The sequence below is a fragment of the Lepidochelys kempii genome, chromosome 9 (genome assembly GCF_965140285.1).
Source record: "Lepidochelys kempii isolate rLepKem1 chromosome 9, rLepKem1.hap1, whole genome shotgun sequence".
NCBI lineage: Eukaryota > Metazoa > Chordata > Testudines > Cheloniidae > Lepidochelys > Lepidochelys kempii.
In genome coordinates this window covers 4,789,046-4,809,070 of record NC_136388.1, presented here as the reverse complement: position 1 = coordinate 4,809,070, position 20,025 = coordinate 4,789,046, and the positions used below count along the sequence as shown (strand labels likewise).

General features: G+C 47.3%; 1 protein-coding gene across 7 annotated transcripts in view; it reads left to right on the top strand.

Moving 5' to 3' along the window:
* The window catches only part of LPP (LIM domain containing preferred translocation partner in lipoma), a 415,845-nt gene that overhangs the window by 98,979 nt on the left and 296,841 nt on the right, over positions 1-20,025 (top strand). Inside the window, exons 3-4 of one of the 7 annotated variants that reach the window (XM_073359053.2) lie at positions 12,359-12,422; positions 13,726-14,103. The exons of 5 other annotated variants lie outside the window; for them this stretch is intronic. The gene's annotated coding sequence lies outside the window, so the exon portion shown is untranslated. The remainder of the gene's footprint in view (positions 1-12,358; positions 12,423-13,725; positions 14,104-20,025) is intronic. One more of the 7 variants, XM_073359048.2, reaches the window with a different exon arrangement.

Genomic DNA, 20,025 nt, shown 5'->3' with positions numbered 1-20,025 from the left:
GACAATGATCAGATTAACATTGAGTGTCTCCCGTTGCCTTCTGTGTCCAGATGAAATTCCTGCATTCTCTCAGCCAGTGACGCTTTACGTTAGGTAAGGAGGATGAACAAAGATTGATCATAGGTGGATGGATGAGATTTCCAGGAGGGAAGGGCCTGAAACTTACTGCTAAAGAAGTCAAGTTTTAGGTCTTTCTGAGATTTTTATATAAAGGAAATAAAACCTGAAACCTCCTAGCTGGGACCGCACAGCGGAGTCAGCATTTTTGGAGTCATTGCTCAAAAAAGCAGCACTTCCAACACCTACCCTCCCACCCAACACCCACAGCTGAACTTTTAGCACTGCAACATTGTGTTTGGAGTTCTGTGGGCTGAGAGCAGAATCTGCATGTACTGCCGTGTGTCCCACTTTCGACCTTTGCCAGATCTTCTCCTCTGGGCAAGGGGAAATGGGTAGCTCGTGCCCTGTAAGTCTCTTGTGTGGGCAGGCTCCGTGGCATTCATGGGGCTAGAGGACTGGCTCCTCCCTTTCCCCTCCAGTCTCTTCTAAGCTGGAGGCAGCCCCCAGTGCTGCATGGCTAAATGTTGGACCAGCAGTGCCAAGCAGCCATAGGCTGGTGCCACAGGAGTGGCTGCAGTTTGTGAACAGGTGATCTGCGGGGGTCAATGTGCAGAGCAGCTGGGCTGGGGTGGCACCAAGCTTCCAAGGCGTTCTCACGTACAGTCGTGTCGCAGACGTTTCGGGCGGCAGGGCTCACTTGTGCTCAGGCGTGCACCCCCTTAGGAATTCCCCTGCAGGGGTTTATTCCAGTCATGCCGCTTCCTGCCAGGCGCAATTGTAGGCAGGGGAGAGCTTGTTGATTGGCTGTAGTCCTGCAGCATTAAGAGTTCACCTGCCCTGTTGAGTGACACTGAGATCCTATGAAAGGGACACGACTTTCCTGCGGGGACAGGTGGAACTTCCAGGCTCCGGGACTGTATGAGCCCCTTTGAAAACGCCTAGTGGGTGCAAACAGCACCAACACCTAGAATTGCAGAGACAAAAGCCAGGTGGTTCTTTTGTTCACATACTTAATTTCTTTACTGTCTGCCGTTTGCAAATCTAACCAGAGGGTAACACATCAGGGTAGAAAGTACGGTGCCGCTATTCCAGCATACCCAGTCAATCCTTGGGCCACCATACTTGCTCTCATGTTACAGCACCGTAATGTGTATGTTATAGACCTAAACCCAGAGAGGATCTGCACAGTACAACGTGCAAAAGCAAATAGGAGAATGTGAGTATGTAAGAAATGTGAGTGTGAAAACTAGGCAAATATCTGTGGTATGTGGCTTTTTCATGTGTGACCTTTTCCAGTTATGCGTCTATCTGTCATAAATACTTACAATGGCCCTTTTCACTGCAGCATGTAAGTGCCTCACAGTCTTTATCCTTGCAGCACCCCTGGGAGGTAGGGCAGTGCTATAATCCCAATGTACAGATGTGGGACTGAGGCCAGAGACAAAGGGATATGTCTACACTGCAAAAAAAAAACAAAAACAAAAAAAAACAAACCAAAACCAACTGAAGAAAAACCCCATTGCAGCGAGTCTCAGACCTTCCTGAGGCTATGGGGCTTAAAAGAGCAGTGTAGATGTTCCTGCTTGAGCTCTGGCTCTGAAACCTGGCAAGGGAGGTGGGGTTTTTTTTTTTTTTTTTGCAGTGTAGACATACCCTGAATGATTTGTCCATCACAGGGAATCTGGACGAAGTTGGGAATTGAACCCTGTTCTCCTGTGTTCTAGGCTGGAAAACATGACCTGTGAGAGAAGATTGAAAAAATTGGGTTTGTTTAGTCAGGAGAAGAGAGGACTGTGGGGGGAGCGTGGGGGGCTGGGGGAATGACCTAACAGTTTTCAAGTACATAAAAGGTAGTTACAACAAGGAGAAAAATTGTTCTCCTTAAACTCTGAGGATAGGACAAGAAACAATGGGTTTAAATTGCAGCAAGGGCGGTTTATGTTGGACATTAGGACTGCCCCCAAGTTTTGTTCAACATCTTTATTAATGATCTGATGGATTGCACCCTCAGCAAGTTCGCAGATGACGACACTAAGCTAAGGGGAGAGATAGATATGCTGGAGGGTAGGGATAGGGTCCAGAGTGATCTAGACAAATTGGAGGATTGGGCCAAAAGAAATCTGATGAGGTTCAACAAGGACAGGTGCAGAGTCCTTCACTTAGGATGGAAGAATCCCATGTATTGCTACAGGCTGGGGGCTGACTGGCTAAGCAGCAGTTCTGCAGAAAAGGACCTGGGGATTACAGTGGATGAGAAGCTGGATATGAGTCAGCAGTGTGCCCTTGTTGCCAAGAAGGCTAACGGCATATTGGGTTGCATTAGTCGGAGCATTGCCAGCAGATCAAGGGAAGTGATTTATTCTCCTCTATTGAGCACTGGTGAGGCCACATCTGGAGTACTGTGTCCAGTTTTGGGCCCCCAAGGACAGAAAGGAAGTGGACAAATTGGAGAGAGTCCATCAGAGGGCAACGAAAATGATCAGGGGGCTGGGGCACAAGACTTAGGAGGAGAGGCTTAGAGAACTGGGCTTGTTTAGCCTGCAGAAGAGAAGAGTGAGGGGGGATTTGATAGCAGCCTTCAGCTACCTGAAGGGGGGTTCCAAAGAGGATGGAGCTCGGCTGTTCTCAGTGGTAGCAGGTGACAGAACAAGGAGCAATGGTCTGAAGTTGCAGTGGGGGAGGTTTAGGTTGGATATTAGAAAACACTATTTCACTAAGAGGGTGGTGAAGCACTGGAATGGGTTACCTAGGGAGATGGTGGTGGAATCTCCATCCTTAGAGGTTTTTAAGGCCCAGCTTGACAAAGTCCTGGCTGGGATGATTTAGTTGGGGATTGGTCCTGCTTTGAGCAGAGAATTGGACTAGATGACCTCCTGAGGTCTGTTCCAACCCTAATCTTCTATGATTCTGAGTTTCACCTCACGTAAAAACTACTTGCTTACAAAATCAGGCATAAAAATACAAAAGTGTCACAGCACACTGTCACTGAAAAATTACTGACTTTCTCATTTTTGCCATATAACTATAAATCAACTGGAATATAAATATTGTACTTGCATTTCAGTGTATAGTATATAGAGCAGTATAAACAAGTTATTGTCCATATGAAATTTTAGTTTGTCCTGACTTTGCTAGTGCTTTTTATGGAGCCTGTTGTAAAACTAGGCAAATCTCTAGGTGAGTTGATGTACCCCCTGGAAGACCTCTGTGTACCCCCAGGGGTACGTGTTAACCCTGGTTGAGAACCATAGGACTAGATGACCTCTGAAGGTCCCTTACAGTCCTATGATTCTGTGATCATTTTATCCATCACTTCCATGGACGCCCAAATGATAGTTTTTGCCATCGTAGAATGACTCGTTTGGCCACCGGATTGGGAGCACCTGCTGGGTGAGGATAGCGCCAAAGCTTGATTCCCTGGCATCCAACGTCTGAGAAGATTTAGCCCCCGATGCCTGTTGTGTCTGAGATCTCAAAAAGAGTCTCTCGCGTTTTCCCTCAAATTTAGTTTTGCAGCAGGGGTTGTCACAGTAACAAGATCGTCTCCCATCTGCTCCTCATGTGGCACCATGCGCATCGCTAAAATATTTTTTTATTATGGGTTTAGCCAGCGGTAACCATGGCGATTAGACTTATCATGCAGCATTTTTCTTCCAAGTCAGTTTGAAATGCTGACAATTAAATAGATACAGTACGCTTCAGAGATCCATCAGTCTCTTTGTTGTCTTGACAACCGGGAGTATATTTAGAAATGTAACAAGTACATGGAGTTCAATTGCACTTTTGCTAAGACGTAGCTTTGTAGCTTGAGTATTGAATACGTGGCTTGTAGGTCCAAGTGCACTGGGGGCTGTGCTCATGCTGGACTCCCTGGCAAAATCCTGCCGCCCCCCTCCATGGCTGTAAAGGGGATCCTCAGATTCAGTAGAAAGTGGGATGAGGTCCGCCTCATCCGCATGCTGGCATTGAGCTACCAATCATGGTGGAGAGGCAGTGGTAGGGTATAGGACAGTGAGTCAGGAGATCTGGGGTCTGTTCCCGGCTCTGCTACCAACCTGCTGGGTGACATTGGCCAAATCACTTCCCCTCCCTCTGCCTCAGTTTCCTCTGTCTGTCTTAACTATCCATGTAGCAAGAGACCTGTCCTGAAGAGCTTAGTGAGTCTGTACAGACCGATCTCACTCAGGGCCTCTGGGCACTGCTGTGATATAAACCGATTACAAATATGGCTTCCACCACCGTAATATCTGTGGTGGGATCTGGGGCAGGACTGGACATGGGTGAGTATTTGTTGCAATATGTCTCCTTAGGTCAGTTTCTTCTCCCTCTCCTCCTGCACAAAGCAGAACTGCATAGTGCTTCACTCCCCTGTGTGGACTGCAGCTTAGTTCAGGGCGTGAACTCTGCCCCTAGGCCATGTTGCCATACTCAGATTTTTAGATAAACTGTGCTAACAATTGGGTAGAGTTTTGAGTTACAATGACCATAGCCTTGTGGGGTATGACCAAAGCATAGATGTACTCAAGAGAAAACATGTATGTAGGTGAGCCGGGCTTCAGCGTTAGCATCTTCAGCATTATAGCAAAGATCTCTACAATTTTAGCTCCAGAGGCAACTCTGTTAGCCAACAACAGTGGTAGGCTGTTAATCACTTATAAAAGCACGACAATAATTTTTTCCCCTGTAATAATGATGATGATTCCTCTTATCCCCTTTCCATCTGATTGGCACTGAATTCACCCACTCCTCTCTTTTGAACCCACCTGGAATTAGTATGTTGAGCAAAACATTTGAGGCTTTCTCCATTGTGCGCACAGCAAAGAGAATGGGCTTTTTTGGGATTGTGAGTGAGTGTTCACACACACATGTGTGAGTGTGTGCCCCAGTACAAAGCTCTGGTCTGCACAGACCAAATGGACTCGGAGCTCCATAGAACACAAAGGGAGGCAAATGGACATAGCTGCTAGCAGCATACTGATCTTGACATTGGTCGAAGCCAGTGCTCCTGTCCATCACAGTCGTTACCCCCAGTACAGCAGATGGATTGCTGCGAAACAAAGATCTGTGTGCAAAGGTGTCTGCAATGCATCCAACATCGGGACCTGAAAATACCCCCTCCTTTGTCAAAATATTTCTTGGTGAAGCCTCTTTATTCAAGGCGAAAATGACCTGCAAGCAAAATAAACCCAAAGAACCCAATTAATTTGCATGCAATCAGCGAGGATGTCAAATGATCCCTTGTGTTGATGATACTCCTGGCAAATGCTGATATGCAAGGAAATTAAAATCAGACAGGAAAATGGCTCAAATGCTACCCGTCCCCCCACTATTTTATTGACTGAAATCAGAATGCTCACTGATGTAAAGAGGAATTTGTGCTGCCCATAGGGGTCCTTTTCCAATGCCTTCTCTCACAGGGCGCACACGCGTGTCATGGAGTGCTTTCATTGCGATGTGAGCTGGTTGGTCCATTTTAATTTTCTTGTGGGTCAGCCCCAGGATACTGTGGGAGGGACTTCATGTGAGGAGGCGGGGCCTAGATGTGCACATTTGAAGGGTCTGATGTAAAGCTTGTTTTGCAGTGTAACATGCCTAGAATATTTCACATTGCTTATGAGGTGCAGGCTGGTTAGAAACGAGACAGTCCTCTTGGTGATCAAATGTCTTCCTTTGGGGATGAAGGATGAGCTTGAGACTCAGGGTACTGGGCTGGAACTCAAGACCTGGGCTCAGTTGCTAGCTCTGCTACAGACTTCCTGTGTGACCTTAGAAAAGTCACTTAGCCTCTCTCTTTCCCAGATAGGGATTGGTAAAATGAGATATTCTTCACAATGGTATGGTCAGCATGAGCACATTAATGTTGGTGAAGCTGCACAGACGATATGGTGATGAGTATAGTAAAAGTATGGCGATAGACCGACATTTAAACTGTATCCAGTGGTTATTGAGAAAAATGGACAAGAAAATACTACGGACCGGGGGAAGTGAGTATATGTAGCCATTTAATGAGGTATAAGAGGAGGAGAGGATGGAATGTATTTTTTTTCAGTTTACTTGTCTCAAGACTACATCTCTTATTAACTCTGTACGTATCGAGCTTTGCCCAAGAGGTTTCCCTGCTCTTTTCCAACGGTGCCATTTTTCCTGGGCCGTATGGCTAAACACGTAGCATAGCATCTTGTTAATATCATCTCTCTTGAGATGCTCTCTTGCATTTGCATGAGGATGAAGTCAGCTAATCTGCAATGACTTTTCGATGTCTAAAGTCCATGGTTTTATGATGCTAATCAATTGTTCAATCTCCACACCCTGTCATTTCCCTGCTTTCCATATTTTTGCAAGAGCAAGTGTTCAAATCTTGGCCAACTGGGCCAACAACAGTTTGACTAATTAAATTCTGTCCTATCTCATTTTCCCCTGCAGCTTCGTTTGGATACAGAGTTCTTCATTTTCCCTGTCTTTAAAATTGTTCTGTACTGTTGCTGTGTGCTGTTAAATAAGTATCATAGTCTGCTCCACAAGTGGTTGCATTTTGCCAATGGATGAAGGCCTCTTTACCCATAATGTGTAAAGCTTTTGAAGATCCTTTTGGATGAAAATACATGTAAAATGTTTAAACTAATCCAAATTTGGCTTCCTTTTCTGATCTGTTTTGTCTGCCTTAACTTGAGTTTTAAACCAATCTCTTTGCCATAGTATCAGAGTGCCTTTCTCCTCCCCTGGTCCCTTTTTCTGCAGCCTTTCTCCATTCCCAACCCAAAACTATCCTTGGTGAACGATACCTCGAGCCTCTGAAAAGAACAACTATTATCTTCTTGCCCAGCAGGCACTCATAACTCAGTTTTATTTTTTGTGTTCTCTTTGCTGCCCACACCATGTTGCAGGGTTCTCCCTTTAGCCAGTTCACAGATTTAAAGCTGAAAGCACAACTGCATGTCCTCACAAATCTGGTGAAATATTAACACGTGCTTTCAAGTGTTCAAAGCTATTGGGATTTTATTTTTAAATACAAACATAACCCAAAGATGTTGGTGAATCTTCAAGCATGATTTAAATAAATTATCCAAACTAATATGGCAAAGATCCTGGTCTTTGGTAGGAGATATTTAACTGGGGGGAGGGGATGGGCTGAGCTGAGCTGAAAAGTTGATAGGCCAGATCCTAAGTTCATAGAATCATAGAATATCAGGGTAGGAAGGGACCTCAGGAGGTCATCTAGTCCCACCCCCTGCTCAAAGCAGGACTGATCCCCAATTAAATCATCCCAGCCAGAGCTTTGTCAAGCCTGACCTTAAAAATTTCTAGGGAAGGAGATTCCACCACCTCCCTAGGTAACACATTCCAGTGTTTCACCACCCTCCTAGTGAAAAAGTTTTTCCCAATATCCAACCTAAACCTCCCCCACTGCAACTTGAGACCATTACTCCTTGTCCTGTCCTCTTCCACCACTGAGAACAGTCTAGATCCATCCTCTTTGAAACCCCCTTTCAGGTAGTTGAAAGCAGCTGAGGGTGCAATCCACACCATCCTCCAGATCATTTATGAAGATATTGAACAAAACCAGCCCGAGGAACGGGCACTCCAAGGGGCACTCCACTTGATACCGGCTGCCAACTAGACATGGAGCCATTGATCACTACCCGTTGAGCCCGAAAAGCTAGCCAACTTTCTATCCACCTTATAGTCCATTCATCCAGCCCATACTTCTTTAACTTGCTGGCAAGAATACTGTGGGAGACCGTGTCAAAAGCTTTGCTAAAGTCAAGGAACAACACGTCCATTGCTTTCCCCACATCCACAGAGCCAGTTATCTCGTCAAAAAAGGCAATTAGGTTAGTCAGGCATGACTTGCCCTTGGTGAATCCATGCTGACTGTTCCTGATCACTTTCCTCTCCTCTAAGTGCTTCAGAATTGATTCCTTGAGGACCTGCTCCATGATTTTTCCAGGGACTGAGGTGAGGCTGACTGGCCTGTGGTTCCCAGGATTCTCCTCCTTCCCTTTTTTAAAGATGGGCACTACATTAGCTTTTTTCCAGTCGTCCGGGACTTCCCCCGTTCGCCACAAGTTTTCAAAGATAATGGCCAATGGCTCTGCAATCACATCCGCCAACTCCTTTAGCACTCTCGGATGCAGCGCATCCGGCCCCATGGACTTGTGCTCGCCCAGCTTTTCTAAATAGTCCTGAAACCACTTCTTTCTCCACAGAGGGCTGGTCACTTCCTCCCCATGCTGTTCTGCCCAGTGCAGTAGTCTGGGAGCTGACCTTGTTTGTGAAGACAGAGGCAAAAAAGTACATTAGCTTTTTCCACATCCTCTGTCACTAGGTTGCCTCCCTCATTCAGTAAGGGGCTGGTCTAAATCAGCCTAACTTCATCAACTTCAGTGGAGCTATATCAGTTGAATCCAGTTTAGGCTCAGGCCAGTGCATCCAGATGCAGATCTAAACTTCTGCAGAGTTTAGGGTTGTTTGATTTGGTCCGATGCAGAGGTGATGCCAGCAATGAAGTTCAGCACTAGATCCGAGCTCTCCACAAAGTTTTAGGATCTGGGCTTTTGATTTGGGCCACTCCCTCCCCTTTTTTCAGACCCCTCTAAAAGACTCCTTGGATTAGGACTAATAATGAAAATGCAGTTTATCCTCTGAAACTTTCCACAGACAGGCTGGGCAAATGGGCACGTGCATTTGTGTAATTTGCCACCAGTGCCAGTGGATTTTTGCTTAACTCCATTGGCTGTTCATAGTTAAATTGTAGATCTGCAGCTTTCACTTTACTTTCAAATTCCAGCCAAGATGAATGCAAAGCTACTGATGCAGAGCAATGAGCTTGTAACCCCGTGAGGACTTGAATTTCCTTTCTCCAAAAACAGATGCGTACAGTACAGCACACATGGGACGAGGCCTGGTGCTCACTAGCCCCGCTGTGTGCGGTATGAATGATACATCAGGCATTCGTGTTTGGTCACAGTAGGGGCATTAGTTTAGAGCAGTCTCAATATGTAAGCAAGACTGAGCCTTTGAAGTCTTCAGTCTGCATGCTACATCAGATGGTGAGCAGACAATGTAACAGGCACAGAAAAGTCCTCTGCATTCATTTCCCCAATAAAAACAAAAATCAACCAACCTGTGAGCACTTGCTGCCTGCTCTGCGGTTATGTTTATCTGCTTCTCTGCTGTTACTTTATCCAGGTTTATATTGTCTTTAAAATGTTAATGTACACTTTTTGCTCATGAGCCAGATCCTGAGCAAGTTTCCTCCTTGCATTATATTCTTCAGTCCTGACCTGATGCAACCAACTGCTGTTTTAGTTGTTTTCACACCCCTTCCTCCCTTGCTCAGGGTGAACCTCATTCTTCATAGAATCATAGAATATCAGGGTTGGAAGGGACCTCAGGAGGTCATCTAGTCCCACCCCCTGCTCAGAGCAGGACCGATCCCCAACTAAATCATCCCATTCTTGGTGGCACCTTGTGCCATTCCAATATGGGGTCTCTTCTGAGCAAAGCATGTATACCAATTGTCTAGTGGTTCTACGTAATGTGAGCAAATGCTGGCTCAAGAACTTTGTTGGCATCTCATCTTAGTTATCTTCATTTCTGGCTCAAGGATTGTGAGGAGAGACGCCAGCAAAGGCACCTCTATTTCTGACTTTGTAGATTTCAGAGTAGCAGCCCTGTTAGTCTGTATTCGCAAAAAGAAAAGGAGGACTTGTGGCACCTTAGAGACTAACCAATTTATTTGAGCATAAGCTTTCGTGAGCTACAGCTCACTTCATTGGATGCATAAAGTGGAAAATACAGTCAGGAGATTTATATACACACAAACCATGAAAAAATGGGTGTTTATCATACACATTGTAATGAGAGTGATCACTTAAGATGAGCTATTACCAGCAGGAGAGTGGGGTGGGGGGAGAGAAAACCTTTTGAAGTGATAATCAAGGTGGGCCATTTCCAGCACATTTCCAGGAGTTAACAAGAACGTCTGAGGAACAGTAGAGACTGTCCAGTTTGACCAGTGCTGGCACATGATGGCATATATCACATTGGTAGATGTGCAGGTGAACGAGCCTCTGATAGTGTGGCTGATGTGATTAGGCCCTGTGACAGTGTCCCCTGAATAGATATGTGGGCACAGTTGGCAATGGGCTTTGTTGCAAGGATAGGTTCCTGGGTTAGTGGTTCTGTGGTGCGGTGTGTGGTTGCTGGTGAGTATTTGCTTCAGGTTGGAGGGCTGTCTGTGGGCAAGGACTGGCCTGTCTCCCAAGATCTGTGAGAGTGATGGGTCATCCTTCAGGATAGGTTGTAGATCCTTGATAATGCGTTGGAGTGGTTTTAGTGGATCTCTTGTGTGGACTGGTCCAGGCTGAGGTTGTTGGTGGGATGGAAATTGTTGAAAACATGGTGGAATTCCTCAAGGGCTTCTTTTCCATGGGTCCAGATGATAAAGATGTCATCAATATAGCACAAGTACTCTACATGGAATTCCACCATGATTTCAACAATTTCCATCCCACCATCAACCTCAGCCTGGACCAGTCCACACAAGAGATCCACTTCCTGGACACTACAGTGCTAATAAGCGATGGTCACATAAACACCACCCTATACCGGAAACCTACTGACCGCTATTCCTACCTACATGCCTCCAGCTTTCATCCAGACCACACCACACGATCCATTGTCTACAGCCAAGCTCTATGATACAACCGCATTTGCTCCAACCCCTCAGACAGAGACAAACACCTACGAGATCTCTATCAAGCATTCTTACAACTACAATACCCACCTGCTGAAGTGAAGAAATGGATCGACAGAGCCAGAAGAGTACCCAGAAGTCACCTACTACAGGAGAGGCCCAACAAAGAAAATAACAGAATGCCACTAGCCGTCACCTTCAGCCCCCAACTAAAACCTCTCCAACGCACTATTAAGGATCTACAACCTATCCTGAAGGACGACCCATCACTCTCACAGATCTTGGGAGACGTTCTTGTTAACTCCTGGAAATGTGCTAGAAATGGCCCACCTTGATTATCACTTCAAAAGGTTTTCTCTCCCCCCACCCCACTCTCCTGCTGGTAATAGCTCATCTTAAGTGGTCACTCTCGTTACAATGTGTATGATAAATACCCATTTTTTCATGGTCTGTGTGAATATAAATCTCTTGACTGTATTTTCCACTTTATGTATCTGATGAAGTGAGCGCTCACGAAAGCTTATGCTCAGATAAACTGGTTAGTCTCTAAGGTGCCACAAGTCCTCCTTTTCTTTTTTTGACTTTGTAGAAAATTTGAGCCCAGATACTGAGATTTGAAAGGCCCTAGAGGCCTGCATCAATCCATGTTAAATGGAGTCATGTCCTACTGGTACCATGTTAGATTCCAGTCACCCTTGGCTGCATGATGTTGGTCTCTAGAGATCCGCTTATCCTTGCACGTCAGCAAATATAATGGCGAGGGATGGCTTGGGGAAATGAAGCGCTATTGTTGCATTTATGCAAAACCTTTCACCAGTATCAAGTTGTTCTGGAGAAGAAGGTAACAACTAACGTTCATAACAGGGCAGCCTGAAAAACACTGAAAGCACAGAGGCTAGCTTGGTGTGGAGGGTGGTCAACAGGTTACCAGCATCGAAGACTACTGGTTGAAAAACAGCTCACGTTTGTGGTGACTTAATCTGTCACATTTGGTGGCTGTTCGGTGGCCTATGTGAAATGAGTTTGATCTCAATTTTAGTTCTTGTTGGTGTCCCTGTGGCAAACTTACCACCACATATGGCATTAGCTGAAGGTTCTAGAAGGGAAGCTAAGGACTAGATGGAGAAGCAGTAGCTTTTTCGTCTCGTTCTCTTCCCCCCACCGCCTCCCCACCTGAAGGGAGTCCCCACCGGCTCAGGGAGAGGAGGCATGTTAAGGGTTGTTGGCAAAAGGCTGTCTGTTTGGGAGTTAAAGAGAGGACTTTGTTAGCCAAGCCACTGCCTTTCACCATCTCTAAATCGATTTAAAACAAATAGCTTCTCCCTCAAATAAACCCCATCTTACTCTAGCGCTAGTTCAGATTTAATCTCTCCAGAGAGAGGGTGAAAAGCCCTTATGTGGAGGAAAAAAGGGACAGACGGACATGGGACTTGTAGTAAGGGAAAAGGCTTGCTCTGTGATTGTTAGAGAAGGTCTGAGGGCTTATTAACCCATTTGTTTTTTGCTGAAGCGATGTATCAGCTTGATCTACTTACAGGAGTTATGAGGTTCAAGGGTTTGATTCTAATCTGGAAACATCTTTATCTGCTTCCCCCACAGAGACCCTTCAGCGTTCCTGTAAGTACGTCTCGCCCTGGGCTTGGAGGGCACCTCCTCATTTGAGGTGAGAGGGCAATGGGGTCCCTATGCTTGGTAAACTGCTCATTTTAGGATTGATATGGGGAATTTAGGGACCTGATTTGCTGGCAGCTGTGGTCACCCCAGCATCTTCCAGGTTGTATCCAGATTGGCTTAAATCTCACATAACTTCAGTGCCCAGCAGTAAAGAAAAGAGCATGTCTCAATAATTAGAAGGACCTAAATAGAAATATATATGCTGCTGAGCTAGTTTGTTCATTCTTCAGGATCCAAATTCTTTTAAAGTGACTGAAGGTATTTAGCAGGAATCCAAAGCTCGGCCTGAGATACAATTCTGAACCTTCAGCAACGGCCCCTCGTTGAATTATATGAAGCACCCCTTAGCTTGCTCTTCACTTCTATCCCAAGGTATGATCATTAAATTCCAGTGAAGGGGCTCCTGTAGGTAAGAACGTTCGAAAGGGAACATTGTCAGGGTAGGTCCATTCTCAGTCCTTAATGAACCGTGACAGCAGCCTGGGGGGTAAAATAGATGTTAGAGGTGCTCTTGAGTCGTGGTAATTGGCATAGAACAAGGCATGGGTAAGCCATGGAAAAACTGAGAATGAAGGAATATAGATTCATAGCTGGGAGGTTTGGAATAGCAATTTCTGTCCCACGACAAGCAAGAGCTGTTTGCCACCGATAGACAGGTGATGAAAAGGGAGGTAAAGTGCGTCCAGGAGAGTTTGGTGTCCAGTTAGTTTTCCCCAGGGAAAACATTGTATAATGGTGACACGTGAAATTGATCCTGCCGCTGTGCTCCAACAAATTGTCCATCACCGGGTGCCCCATAGCAAAAGAATTATTTCTTCTCTCTTGACCATTTGTTCAGCGTTGCTCCTGAGGAAAATGGGGCTCTTACCTCTTGCATCTGGCCTGTAATTAGGCCCTGCATCAGATTGGATCATTGTCAGAAATCTATCCTTGCTGAGAGCAAATTCAGTCAGACCTAGAGAGCGTTGCACTGCAGCCTGGGCAGGCTTTATTTGGTAGATATTGTAACAATGCAGGCTACAGTGACACCCCCTTGTAGTCAGGTGTGTGTGAACCCTGCCATTATGTGTCCCCCCCCCCCCCCCCCCCATCATCTGGAGTACAAGTCCAGGCAGGCTTTAGGAGGGTCCACTTTTCAGAGGGGCTCATTTATTTAGCAGAAAAGACCAGCAAAACATATGAGCAAAACCTTTGTCCCAGAGTTCTAGCTGGAGTCCCAGTCCATCTGTCTCGCACCCGAGTCCCCTGCTTGCCTCTGTCCTGGTTCTTCATCCAGGATTCTTTCGGTTCAGGTCTCTGCCCCTGGGATCAGGTCTCTTGCCGCTGCCTGTGAGGATCCTCTTCTGGAAGCAGGTGTCTGTGGAGATCCATCCGCTGCAGTGCGTGGTTCCTGTCAGGTTGGGGTTTCCTGCCACTGTCTGGGAGACCCCTTGGCTGAGATCAGGTCCTCTTGGATGCTTGCCAACTGCAGCTGTCTCTCTGCGAATCTCCCATCTCCAGGAGTGACCTTCCAGACTCCTGCTCCAGTGGGCTCCCTGGAGAGCTCTGTGTCCCCAGGCACGCACCATCTAGGCCCTCTGCTCTAGGAGCCCTCCTGATCAGGCCTTCTGGGAGCTCCTCTCCTCAGGAGCTGCCTGTGTCCATGGGAGTGCCTCTCCCCACTGAACTGGGTAGGAAACACTTTTTCAAATGAAAGCTGTCTTTGTTTTGGGTAATGGAATAATTATAGCAATTAACAGATACTTGCCACCATAAGACATGGTGAATTTGGCCCTAGAAATCTATAATTCACCAAAGAGCAACACGGCTTCAAAATGTGACCAGAAATGGACCAAAGCTGTGGTTCTCCAGGCTAGATGCTTTCCCTCCAGCATCATCTGTATCCAAATGACCCTGCTGAACAGCTGTGTTTCCCTGGGCAAAGATCCATTAGAACTGCAGAGGAATTAACAGTGGCAGAGCTGGGAACGCAAAATTTGATCATGCCGGTTACCATCACCTCCTCCTTGCAACTAACTGTCCTGGCTGGCTCATGAATGGTTCATTAGTAAATGAGCACTTGGACGCAATAAAGGTAACCCCGACTTCCCATAAAGGGATCAGTTGCCCAGTGACACACACACACAAAGTGTGGGTGCAGTACTGGTAGATACAAAAAAACATTAAGGTTGCAAAGTCCATGCATTGGAGAGTGGAATCACCATCTCTTAAGTGTCTAATCCCAATTATAGCTGGAGATTGCATTGGCCTCGAAATCACTGACCATTATTTCTATTCACAGCCAAGAAAAATGTTTCACGGACTGTGAAATCTAGCTGTTGGAGGGGGAGGGTAGGGCAGGGGCTTCTAGCCATGCCCCTGGCTCTTGCTGCTACTCCCCTCTGGGCTGAGGAGGGACGGGACTTGCTCTTCCCCTGCACGGCCTCGCTCGGGGTGGAGGGGTGGGGGAGATGAGACCCACCTCTGGGTACCTACCCCAGCTGCTCTGAAGGCAGCACAGAAGTGAGGATGGCAATCCCACAACCCCCCTACAACAGCTTTGTGATACCCCCCTCTGCCCCTCCCCCAACTCCCTTTTGGGTCGGGACCCCCATGGTTACAACACCGTGAAATTTCAAATGTAAACATCTGAAAACCTTAAATTGATTAATTTTCAAATCCTGTGCCCATGAACTTGACCAGAATGGACCGTGAATTTGGTTGGACCCTAACTGTTTCTGCTGTATCCCAGTAATGTGGATTCTGCCCGTATTTCCTGAGGCATCTGATAGTGTGTGACATACCCACTAAGTATACTGCAATGTCCTGGTGTTTCTCTGTGCATTTTTGGTCACCATGATTTCATCAGTGAGCTGGAGGAAAAAGCCTTGAAAAAAAGCAAAAACCCTGCAGCTGAATGGTTTTATTTCTTGTTTTAAATCTGACTCTTGTGAAATACAGAATGATCAATCACTCACAACTAACAAAATTGTTTTTGTTTTCCTTTACAAAAGCATATGGGAGCTACAGGCAAAGCATATGGGCATTTTTAGGAAAACATATTGGTGAATGGACAAATTTAAGTGGTGCCAATATGCTTTAGATGTCTGGCTAGACCAGTACTCTACTTGTTGGCACACTAATCCTTCTACGAGATTTCCGGAGGTAGCATATGATGAGTGGTGTGTAACTGCTCTTGTGGGAGCACAGCCGATTGCATTGAACCCACGTTTAAATAACATTCTGATCCCTATTCCTCATATATTGCAGCCACACCACTTCTGACTGTAAGCTGCAGGCCAAATGTAAGGGTCATGTTTGTGGCTACAAATCCCCTTGATTCAGTGGATTGCACCAAGAGCTCAGTTTGCAGCTCGGGGATGTGCGGTAGCTATCTATCTAGGTTTTTATACTGAGATGGAGGTTCATGATGCCAGGTGCTGTCCACACAGTAAGAGACAACAGCTGTCCTGAAGGGTACACCATTTAAATAGACATGACAGAGACAGGCAAGGAGAAAGCAAGTTTATTACTCTTAATTTTGCAGGTGGGGAACTGAGGCCTAGTGAGAATATGTCTGTGGCAGAGGTGGGAATTGCACTCAGATCTTCTGAGAACCAGTCCAGTGCCTTAGCCTCATCTGTTCTGCCCCTCCCTCCCCCCAATTTCTGGGTGATCTGTTATAAATTTATTGTACGTTATTTACTTTAGCTACTGTGTGTCCTTGAGACAGTTCCCTGCTTTAGTATGCCAGCAGTATCGTTCACATCTGTCTGTGCTGCAGTTCTCAGCATCACTGGGAATCCAGGCAAAAGCAATCGGATCTTCACAGAAACCTCCTCTGAGCTCTGTGGTAACAGCTTCAAATGTAAAGGAAAAAAAAAGTGATTCCTAAATGTTAGAGCTTGAAAAATATGCTCTGCTCCTTGTCACAATATTTAATACAACGTGCTATTTACAGTAATGAATCAAAATGTCAGTTTTAAAAATATGAAGCGTCAGAGTGTTCCTACTTTGCAGAAAAGTTTGATATGACAGTATAATCATATGACTGTTACATCAAATGTGGCTTGCAGCACTTTTGCTCATCTAGGGTTCCCCCCTCCACCCCTTTCCACTGCTAATCCCTGGTACAGTTATCTGACTGAATACACTCTGATTCGATGCTTGAAACATCCAGGGGCTAAGTGCATTTGTTATTACAATGCATTCACAAACTGGATGCAGGTAAACAGCTAATTGATGGCTGTGCATATGCTGAGCACATTCAGAGAGTTTTATTTTAAAACATCCCATAAACTATGGGCTCGGTTCTCCATTGCCCTGCTGCGTCTTGTCATTTACACTAGTAGGAAGTGAGTGCAAAAGCTAACTCAGAATGGTTGTAATTGGCACCTACTTTGCACTGGTGTGGAAGGGGGAAAGGCTATCTTTTTAGCTGATAGATGAGGTGAAGAAAACAAGAGAAGGCTGTTCTAGGAGGTAGGAATCAGAGAGGAGAAAGCTCTGGCTACTTCTTCAATGGTGGGATTGCGTGAAGAGCTAGAGAGGAGGCCAGTGCGGGATGAATGGCAGCCCCAGAGAGATGGCACTCAAGGCTTTGGGAAGCACTGTAGAGCCGTTTGGGGCTGTAGATGAAAATGAATGAGGTGGCACTGGAGCTGGGTGAGGAGAAGGAGAGGTGTGGTTGCATTCCCTGTGTGTGGGGTGGGGCATTCTGTAGGCTTGGGAGCTGGGATGTGGGGGTGACATACTGAAGATAACGGCATTGTTCAGCAGAGTAGACGTGAAGGCCTGGAGAATTTCAGCAGCAAAGGTGGAGTCATGGTGGCAGCATACCTGGCTCTGTTGCAGAGACGTATAGAAAGGCATGGATAAACAGCTGACGGCATTGGCCGACAGGCTGCAGACAGCCAGTTCTTGGGGCGAATTTGCTCATGGCAAATTCTGGATCCTATGTTATCATTTTTAAAAATAAGATTTCTGTCAACTTCATTAAGTCTGTTGCGTTGCTTGCTGTGCTGCTCATTCCACACAGGCAAAGTGATTCTTATTCAAATATTTTACACAAGCCACGTTTCAGTTGTTAGTGCAGTGATTTTTCCCTTGTATCATTATTACAACGGGTGGAAAAGGAACTCTAACAGATGTGTGATTAGCAGGGCATGAAATTAAAAATGTTTGCGCACAAGCAAAAGGTTGTTTACTACCAAATCACTCACTTGGTAATTGAGTAATATTAAGGTTGGCCACAAGATTATCCAACACAGACATGGTTTAGTTTCCCCACCTCCTTGTGCCTGAGTCTTGACAGGAAGGTAACAAAATTTAAAGGCTGGGCTAGATTTCCAAAAAGCATTGCTCCCACTCTGGAACCTAAGATCTCAAGAAAGGAAAACCTTTCAATATTGGAAAGCGGCAAAGCATGTAGGCCCAGATTTTCAAAGGTATTTAGATGTTACTGCAACACCTAAGTCTCGCTTTCAAAAGGGATTTGGGTAGATTTTTAAAGGTATTTAGGTGTTGACCATCAACGGAATTTAGGCACTTTAGTCCACATCTAACCAAATGCCAAAAACCCATCGACAGTCAACACCTAAATACCTTTAAAAATCTGGATCTTTATCATGTAAGTTCCATTGATAGGCTGGTTGAAAATTTTATGTTAAAACTGTTCTGATGGAAAATTAGGTTTTTTTGACTAAATGCATTTTTTCCTTGAAGTGCCTAGATAGCAATGATGTTTGGGGCGGGGGCTTTCTGTTACTCTGTTTGACAGTGGCCTACGCACTGGGGCCCTGTTCTGAATTGGTAACTACCATGATACAGATAATAAATAACCAATAATTATCTTGGGCTATGAATGGAGTTGAGCTACTAATCCATTGTGATCCTGGCAATTTTTAATGGCACACTTCTGTCTGCCGGGTTCCAGCTGCCGGCCCCGCTCAGCCCGCTGTTGAACCCAGGCTGGGACCCCAGAGCAGGCAGCAGCGAGCCATTAAGTCCTGTCCGCCCCGGCCCGCTCTTCTCCGCCCCCCACCTCCCGCCGGCTGCTGCTGCAGGGCAGGCTAGGTCCCCCCTCCCCTGCCATACTGTTCCTGCCCCTCCTCCTCTCCCTCCCTGCCACCGATCAGCTGACGGCCCTGGCCGGGGAGGGGGAGAAGCAGAGACGCAGAGCGCTCGCTGCTCCGGGGAGAAGAGGTGAGGACGGGGCCTTGGGGAAGGGGGGTGGAATCAGGGCATATCCCCTCCAGCCCCCTGCTGTGAGCCACTCTGGGCAGGGGGCTGGGAGCACCTCCACGACCCCAGCCCACACCCCCAGCCCTCTGCCCTGACCCCTACACTCTACCACACACAACCCAGCCCTCTGCCCTGAGCTCTGCACCCCCCTCACACACACCCAGCCCTCTTCCCTGACTCCTGCACTCCCCACACACCCACCCAGCCCTCTGCCCTGACCCCTGCACCCTCCACGACCCCAGCCCTGACTCCAGTACCCCCCACACATACCCAGCCCCCCCCACACCACATGTCCTGACTCTTGCACCCCCCCACATTCCCACCCCCACCCTGAGCACCAAATGGGAGCTCCTGCACCCCCCCCCACATTCCCACCTGCACCCCTCGCACCAAATGGGAGCTGTCCAGGTATGCACTCCACACCCAAACCCCAACCCTGAGCCCCCTTCCTCATTCTAGCTCCTGGCCAGATCCTACACCCCAACCCCCAGCCTGCTCCTTCACCCCCAGCCCTGTGCTCAGTGCTCTCCCACCCTCAGCTCAGTGCAGAGAGAGGAAGAGAACGGGCTAGAACCAGAGAGAAGGTAGGTACCCACTCTATGTGGGCAGGGCCGGGATCCCAGACCGGCAGCGGGCTGAGTGGGGCCGGCAGCTGGGACCCTGGCTGGCAGGAGCCGGCGGATGGAACCCCAGAGCTGCTCAGCCCACTGCCGGTCTGCGGTCCCAGCTGCCGGCCCCGCTCAGCCCACTGCCGGTCTGGGGTTCTGGCTGCCGGCCCCTTGCCAGCCAGGGTCCCGGCTGCCGGCCCCGCTCAGCCCACAGCCAGTCTGGGGTCCCAGCCGCTGGCTCCGCTCAGCCCACTGCTGGTCTGGGGTACTGGCTGCCGGCCCCTTGCCAGCCAGGGTGCTGGCTCCGCTCAGCCCACAGCCGGTCTGGGGTCCCAGCCGCCGGCTCCGCTCAGCCCACTGCTGGTCTGGGGTTCTGGCTGCCAGCCCCTTGCCAGCCAGGGTCCCGGCTGCCGGCCCCGCTCAGCCCACAGCCGGTCTGGGGTTCTGGCTGCCGGCCCCTTGCCAGCCAGGGTCCCGGCCACAGGCCTCATTCAGCCTGCTGCCGGCCTAGGTGAACGGAACCCCGGGCTGGCAGCGTAAGATGAGCTTTTTAATTTAATTTTAAATGAAGCTTCTTAAACATTTTGAAAACCTTGTTTACTTTACATACGACAATAGTTTACTTATGTAATATAGAGACTTATACAGAGAGACCTTCTAAAAAATGTTAAAATGTATGACTGGCACGCAAAACCTTAAATTAAAGTGAATAAATGAAGACTCAGCACACCACTTCTGAAAGGTTGCCGACCTCTGTTCTAG